The sequence below is a fragment of the Humulus lupulus genome, chromosome 8 (genome assembly GCF_963169125.1).
Source record: "Humulus lupulus chromosome 8, drHumLupu1.1, whole genome shotgun sequence".
Taxonomy (NCBI): domain Eukaryota; kingdom Viridiplantae; phylum Streptophyta; class Magnoliopsida; order Rosales; family Cannabaceae; genus Humulus; species Humulus lupulus.
In genome coordinates this window covers 105,665,979-105,673,628 of record NC_084800.1, presented here as the reverse complement: position 1 = coordinate 105,673,628, position 7,650 = coordinate 105,665,979, and positions in this window count along the sequence as shown.

Below are 7,650 nucleotides of genomic sequence, written 5' to 3'. Positions count from 1 at the left end.
GGTTCATACCATAGGACTCCGAACATCGGTTCGTAGCAACATGCAAAGGCCCGAACTCCACCCTGCATACAAACATCCCAAGGAAATGAGACAATGGTTCAAGCCACCATCTGATTGGAATGATCTGCTCACACAACAATGGGAAAAGGTTCGCAACAAAAGACTAGTTGGTTTTTGTAATGCCCTGAAATTCCTAATGCGGTTTAATGGCTGGAGTAGTAGGCCGGGAGAGCCATACTTGTTTAATTATGCTATTAAATGAATATATGCATGTTTATGTGAATTATATTATAAGTTATATACATGCATGTGGGTCCACAATTGTTTATTAAACTGTTTTGGCAATTTGGGCCGTTTTGAGCATAATTGTGTATTTGGGTGCATTTTGTGATTCATGAATGAGATCCCATCATTATGGAGATATATTCGAGCTATTTGGCATGAGGCGGTCATATATAATGGATTAGTGGTTTTGTCATAACAGGGTCAATTATTGGGTAATAAGAATGTTTATTTGATGATAAATTGGGAGTATTTGAGATCAGGAGGAAATTTTGGAAGTTTTGACTATAATATCCTCGGGGGTGTTTTCGGGACCCTACTAGGTTTTATTTGAGGTTACTTAAGCTTGAAGTATCTTGTCAGATAGAACTGTACGTTAGAAAACATTTCCTCTCTCCTTCGTTAGCTCATTTTACCGTTCGAAGCCTCTTCAAGAAATCTTGAGTTCTAGGAGTCGGAATCAAGCGAGGATCGAGGCATAGCAATCCTAGGAAATATTAGAAGCGTCTTAACCAAATGATTTGATGGAAAATAACTCAATTGAAGGTAATCTAAGTTTAAGTTTTGAGTTTTTAGAGTTTCTAAGCTTTGAATTGGATTTTGTGAATCGTTGCGTATTTAGTTCGTTTGAACCTTGGGTTTTGATGGTTTTGGACCATTGGGAAGCTTGGGAACTTTGATTTGATGATTGGGTAATGTTTAGGCATGATTTTGGAGGCTTTGGGAAGTTGAAAATCGAGTTTGGGCGTGTTCTGGGTTAGGCGCCGCGGCCCTAGCTCGAAGAAGCAAGTGGCTGGGATTGTGCTTGCTGGGCACCGCGACCGTTGCTTCAGGAATGGCTGGGGGCCACGGCACAAGGTGCCAGGGCCGCGGCTCTTGAGCAGGGTTGAGCCCGTTTGTGTGTTTTGGCCCCGAGAACATAGTTTTAGGCCTCGGGATTGTTCCTATTACTTGGATTAGTTTGGATAGATGTCCCGGAGGCTAGATATTGGCTTGGGAACCTATGTTGTTCATTTTATTGATGGTGTCCCTTATTTGGTTATGATTAGGTGACCGCTAAAGGACTCAAAGTTAGATCGTTCTCATGGGTCATTCTTTTATTCATTCTAGCTCGAATCAAAGGCAAGAAAACTGCACCCCATATGTGACATGCATGGTTATTCTTGATGCATGTTGTATGTTTAAATGTAAACATTGATAGCATATTGAATGCTTGGAAATGTTGCACATTTGCATATGGTTATTATTGAGGCATGCTGGATGATTAAGTGTGATGCATGTGATGCACGAGAAACATGTGATTAAGGCATGCCATGAGTATTGACTGTGAGATTGATCAGAGCTTGAGTCTCTGTGTTTGTGCATGATCATAATTGTGCTAGCAACTGTTAAGTAAGCATGCTGAATGCCCTACGTTTGAATATTCAACATATGACATATGTTTGGTAGCAATGCTTACTTGTGCATGGTACTGACTCATTAGTCAGAATTGGCAAAGGTGTTAGTATCAATTGTGAAGCTATGACTCATTAGTCAGGTTCAGCAGTGGTAATGGGCACTAGTCACACGGTGCTGACTCATAAGTCAGGAGGGCCTTAGCGTGTTCAGCGCAAGCCAACAAAGATTAGATCTAATCGATATCTGCATTGAATGACTCAAAGAGCATTAATGCCGGACCAACCTCAAGTTCGATGAATACTATAAGCGCTTGTGTGACTTACCTATCAGTCACTCATCTGTTCAAGGCTAGTGGCTAACCTAGCAGCCACTCTTCTGTTTAAACTTAGAGACTTACCTATCAGTCTCTTGTCTGTTCAAGGCTAGTGGCTTACCTAGCAGCCACTCTTCTGTTTAAAGTTAGAGACTTACCTATCAGTTTCTTGTCTGTTCAAGGCTAGTGGCTTACCTAGCAGCCACTCTTCTGTTTAAAGTTAGAGACTTTCCTATCAATCTCTTGTCTGTTTAAGGTTAGTGGCTTACCCAGCAGCCACTCTTCTATTTAAATTAGTGACTTGCTTTTCAGTCACCCAGTATGGTTTTCTAGAACCTCAAGTGATATTCACCCATCTGTTTAAGAGCTATAAGCTCTGTGTGATTATAATGATAATCATTTGATAATGTTTATATGCACTACCGTGTTTTCTTGCTGGGCTTCGGCTCACGGGTGCTATGTGGTGCAGGTAAAGGCAAAAGAAAGTTGGACCATCCTTGAGTTGGAGAGCTTAGGTGACGATGTGTACATATGCAGCTGCTCGACTGCCATGGCCGAGGTTTGAAGGAAAGGAACCAGGGCTAAACCCTGTGTTGCCGCTTAGATCGGCTTGTTGTAAAAATTTCCTTGTAATAGACCTTTAAATTATATTTTTGGGATCCCAATGTATACAGTAAATGTTCTAGTGAAATGTTATATCTTAACTGATATTTTTAATCCCTAAACCGCTAATCATACTTAGTTACACATTTATGGCCAAATGACTCGATTAGCGAGTTTAGCACTGTTTGCTATGTGCACCGTAATGATCCCTGGAGTTGGGGCATTGCGGTTTCTCTTATCCAGCTGATGAAAACGTGGCATACCCAACAAAGTGCTACATTGTAACGCCCTGGTTACCCCAAGATCGTTACGGTGAAAGATGAACCGTGAATTTAACTCGCTACCCGAGTTCTCTGGTTAAAAACGTGCTTCTAGGTGTTATTAATAGGTTAAGGTGGAAAATCAATCAAAAGGGAAGGATATATTTTATTTAAAACATAAAACTCTTCATGGGCCCATCAAAAAATTTACAAGTTATTTACAACTTAAAATGATCATTATAGTTTTAAATTTACAAACCTGCCGACCTAAGCTGCAAAAATAGGGTAAACCCCCTAGTTCCCCTGAGAACTCCTTGGACGGGGTGGTCAAGCGGCCGCATATCTACACAACACCACCTAAGATCTCCACTCAAGGTTGGGTGAGCTTTTCTTTCCCTTTACCTGCAACACATAGCACCCATGAGCCAAAGCCCAGCAAGAAAACACAATAACACACGAATATAATATCAACAATGAGCATAATAATCATTCAAGACTTCCAGTCCAAAATAGAAGAGAGACAGTTGGAAAAGTCATTAAAGTGGGTTCCGTTCCCATTAGCCATGTGACGATAGGGTCACCTGGGCTTTACAAATAAGTGATCCTTTCACTAGCTTATCAAGATAGGTGCTCGATGAACTAGTCACCAATATAATCTACCGCATGACCATAGAGTCACAACCATGGGATTCCGCTCCCTAGCCATGTGACAAGAAGTCACCTAAGCCTTTGGCCCTGGCTCTGAGTAACTAGTCCTAGACTAGTCAAGTGCTTATAATTTTCATCGACCTTAGGGTTAGTTTATAATTAATGCTCCTAGAGCCATTCAACACTGATATCGATTAGATCTAATCTCTTATCGGCCCTGCGTTCATGAGCTTATGCCGTTTCTGACTCTTACGTCAGTAATACGCGACCAGTGTCGTCCCTGACTAGTCAATGCCATACACAAGTAAGCAAGATCTGCTAAGCATTTAATATGCAATCAATGTCCACATTTATTAACCAACATGCCTTAACAACAACCACGCATGTCATATACACAAGGTGTAGTTTTCTTACCTCTGGTTCGAGCGAGAAATAGAACACGAACGACCCTTGAGAACGATCGACCTTTTGATTCCTTAGCAGTTACATAATCATAACCAATTATAAACTCCATTAATGAAAATCAACAATAATAGGGTCTTGACCTAAATCCCAGTCTCGACACCTCGAAACGTATCCACATGGTGAGTAGATTCGATCCCGGGCCTTATGGATTGAAACCCCGAGCCAAACACCCTTAAAAACACTTAAAACAGGATTATGAAGGAACAGAGTAGCGCTACATCGCTACTCACTAGCGCCTCAGCGCTAATCTCAGAACCACAAACTGCCCAAGCCTCCCCTGGGTAGCGCTGTAACGCTACACCCAGCCTGATCAGCCCATGAATCTTCTTCCTTCGACTCCCTCAATTCCAACTGATTCCAATGCTTCCAAACCTCATTTTTGGTGCCAACTGAATCCAAAAAATATCCCCACAATCCCTAAGCATCACAACCACAAGAAACCTAGCCAAAAACTCCCAACAAAACTACTCAACCAACCTAGAAATCTCAACTGAATTCCATAACTAAAACAGAGCATACCAGAGATTTAGTGGTTAGAAACTTACCTCAAGCTCAGGTTATGATGCTCTTCAATGGTGGAACACACTCCCAAGCTCTCAAGGCTTATTTCCCAAGCTTGTTTCCTCAACTTAAGCTCAAAAATCCAAAAAGAAAAAGAGAGAAATTAGGTACGGGAGAAGGTTTTTCTATGCTCTATTTTTCCCTTCCTTTTACATCCTTCAATGACTTAAATCTATCCTAGGGGTGAAAAGACCAAAATACGTGTGGATGCTAAAATTCCACCAAGGGAAAATATGGAGGTTTACCCTCATTAGCCTCAGGCAATCCAAGCGACCTAGTATTTTTCCCCACAACCCATGTCTCATAGGAGGCCTTAATGAAGATGCCTCGAGAGACACGAGAGCCTTGCCAAGCGAGGGTACCCAACATGCACGAGTACCTTCCAAGGCCACAAGGGTCTCATTATACGCAGCCGTCCATGACCCGCGTCCGTATGGCAACTTGGCGGCGCACCCCAACCACGCACGCGAGGCCCCGCCTTGCGTCATCCGCGCGCACCCGAGGGCTCACCATCACCTCGCCTTGCGCATCAGCCACGCCATGGGCCTCGCGAGACCATGTCCTCATCCCTCTCCTCGCCCGCGCATCAGCCGCGCCAGGGGCCTCGCGAGACCATCGCCTCGGCCCTCGCCTCGCCCGCGCATCAGCCGTGCCAGGGGCCTCACGAGAACATCGCCTCGCCCCTCGCCTCCCCCGCGCATCAGCCGTGCCAGGGGCCTCGCGAGACCATCTCCTCGCCCTTAGCCTCACCCGTGCATCAGCCGTGCCAGGGGCCTCGCGAGGCCATCGTCTCGCCGCTCGCCTCGCCCCGTACATTAGCCGTGCCATGGGCCTCGCGAGAGACGCCCCCACCTCAGTTGTCATATCCATGCCACTAGGGGTCGCATACATAGTGGGCCTCGTTGGAGGGGCCTAATCTCTCCCCTCGAGATAGGTGCTGGTGACGGGACACTACCCTTACTGTGGGTCTAACAAGAAGTAAGATCAAGGACCTCTTTAACGCACCCTTAAGAATGAAGTGGGGAAGCCTCATAGTGATTCATGCAAAGTCAGAAGGAGTCAAAGTATGAACATAATATTCATGCCAGAAAAATAGTGGTCGTACAAATGAGGTACCTTTTGTGATCCTCACCAGCCCATTTCTGACACCCATGCAAGGCAAGTAGTGGAGATATAATCGAGTACAAAGGTTGAGGTGCTCCCACAAACTCTGACCATGTACTAGAGCCAACGCCACTACATCTGATACCACTCTCCTGATAATGTACTTGTGTAAGGTCTGGTCCCCTGGCCCACAATGTATCAGGGGCCATTAGAGCCCCCTATAAAGGGAACCCCTCTTCAACATTGAAGGAGGTTGGAAAAATTAATGTAGCATTGCACCATAATCAATGCAAACTGAGTTCACCATTTTTCTTCTGCAATTATTCTTGAAGTTTCTGCTTAGATTTCTAAAGCTTTTCTTTTGATAATCTCTACGTTGCTAATTTTCTAACTTAACTTAGTTGACGAGTTCTCACCATCAACAGTTTGGCGCCGTCTGTGGGAAGCTAAGTACCATGCTACTGTTCTACCATTAATCCCAGCAAAAAGAAATGCCGAGACGCTCAAAGCGACTCAGGGAGCCACGAGAAGTGGAGGTCCACCTTAATGGAGTTCAACTGAAGGCCACCATGAAGAATCCTCCTCTACCCAGAGACGTGGAGCCCTCAGAGGACCCCGAGGTACACGGAGGTGAGAGGGAGGTCTCATCACCGGCCATCCCGCCCGGTGAGAATCCTCCAAGGGAAACCACCAAACCAGGAGGGGATGCCGACGAGTTCCCGCTCCCTAAACCACCACAGGTGCCAGACTCCGGCCGGCAGGACCCGTGCCCTTCGACGCGTAGACATGATAAGCAGCCCCGGGTCCATTCCGTGAGCTCGAGTTCTAAATCTCGATTCTATGAAGAGGAGATACGTGAGCTGCACCGTAAGAACCAAAGGTTGGAGACCACCCTGAAGAACATGCAAGAGGTGCTGAATGGCCTGTTGCAAGGCAAGTCAAGCGTGACCTTGCCCAAGAGAAAAGAGAAAGGTCAGGAGGGGGCAGAGACCACCGTTCCAGTAAACGATGGGAGGACTCGACTCTCCCCCAGTTACACCCCCAGGGTGAAGCCACACGAGCGTCCCGGACCATCGAGGCCACCCCAGGGGCCAGGGCAAAAGAATAATGTTGGCTCTCGCAACGACGTCGAGGTCACCTCAAAGAGGACGCCCTCAGACCTTTGAGAAGAGCTCAACAGGAGGAGGGCAGATAAGAGGAATACCCCTCCTACTGTCCCACGGGACGGCAAAGGAAAGGAAGATGTCAATCCGTCCATGTTGAGGGACTCCCTGAAGAAGAGGAGGCAAGACCTCGATACATAGATTAGGAGCCTGCAGAGCAAGATTGTCACCGCATCTGGAGGACAACCTATTGAGGACGAGTGTGACCATGAATCGCCCTTCACCAAAGAGATCCAAGCCATCCGACTTCCGGCCAACTTCAAGGTGCCCCATATGACCCCCAACGAAGGAAGCACAGATCCAAAATACCATCTAGATACATTTAACGACCTGATGAAGCTGAGGGGAATTGGTAGCGGGTCGAGATGTCATTGCTTCGCAAAAGACTTCGACCGGGGTCCATCATATCTTGGCAACAATTTTCTGATGAATTCCTCCAGCAGCACCACGCCGTGCGAGACTACACGATGCCAGGCACCAGCCTCGCAAATGTGAAGGAAGGAGAAAATGAGAGTCTGAAGAGCTACATTCACAGGTTCAATATGGAGGCAGTTAAAGTAGGGAACCTGATCGGCCGAGAGTTGAAAATGGCCATCACAGCTGGAGTACGCCCAGGAAGCAAGTTGTGGGATAACATGCTCAAGAGGGAGGTCATAGACTTGGATGATTTCTACGAGCGGGCACAAAAATACATTCTCGTGGAGGATGGTCACAAGAATCTCAAAGCCGGAAAAGGCCCGTCGCCCCCGAAACCTTCGATCCGAGAAAACCAAAACGGTGCAAAGAAGAAGGGGGTTTATGAGGGAACGAGAGATGATCGACCCCAGAAGCATCAACGCTCTGAAGAGCACCT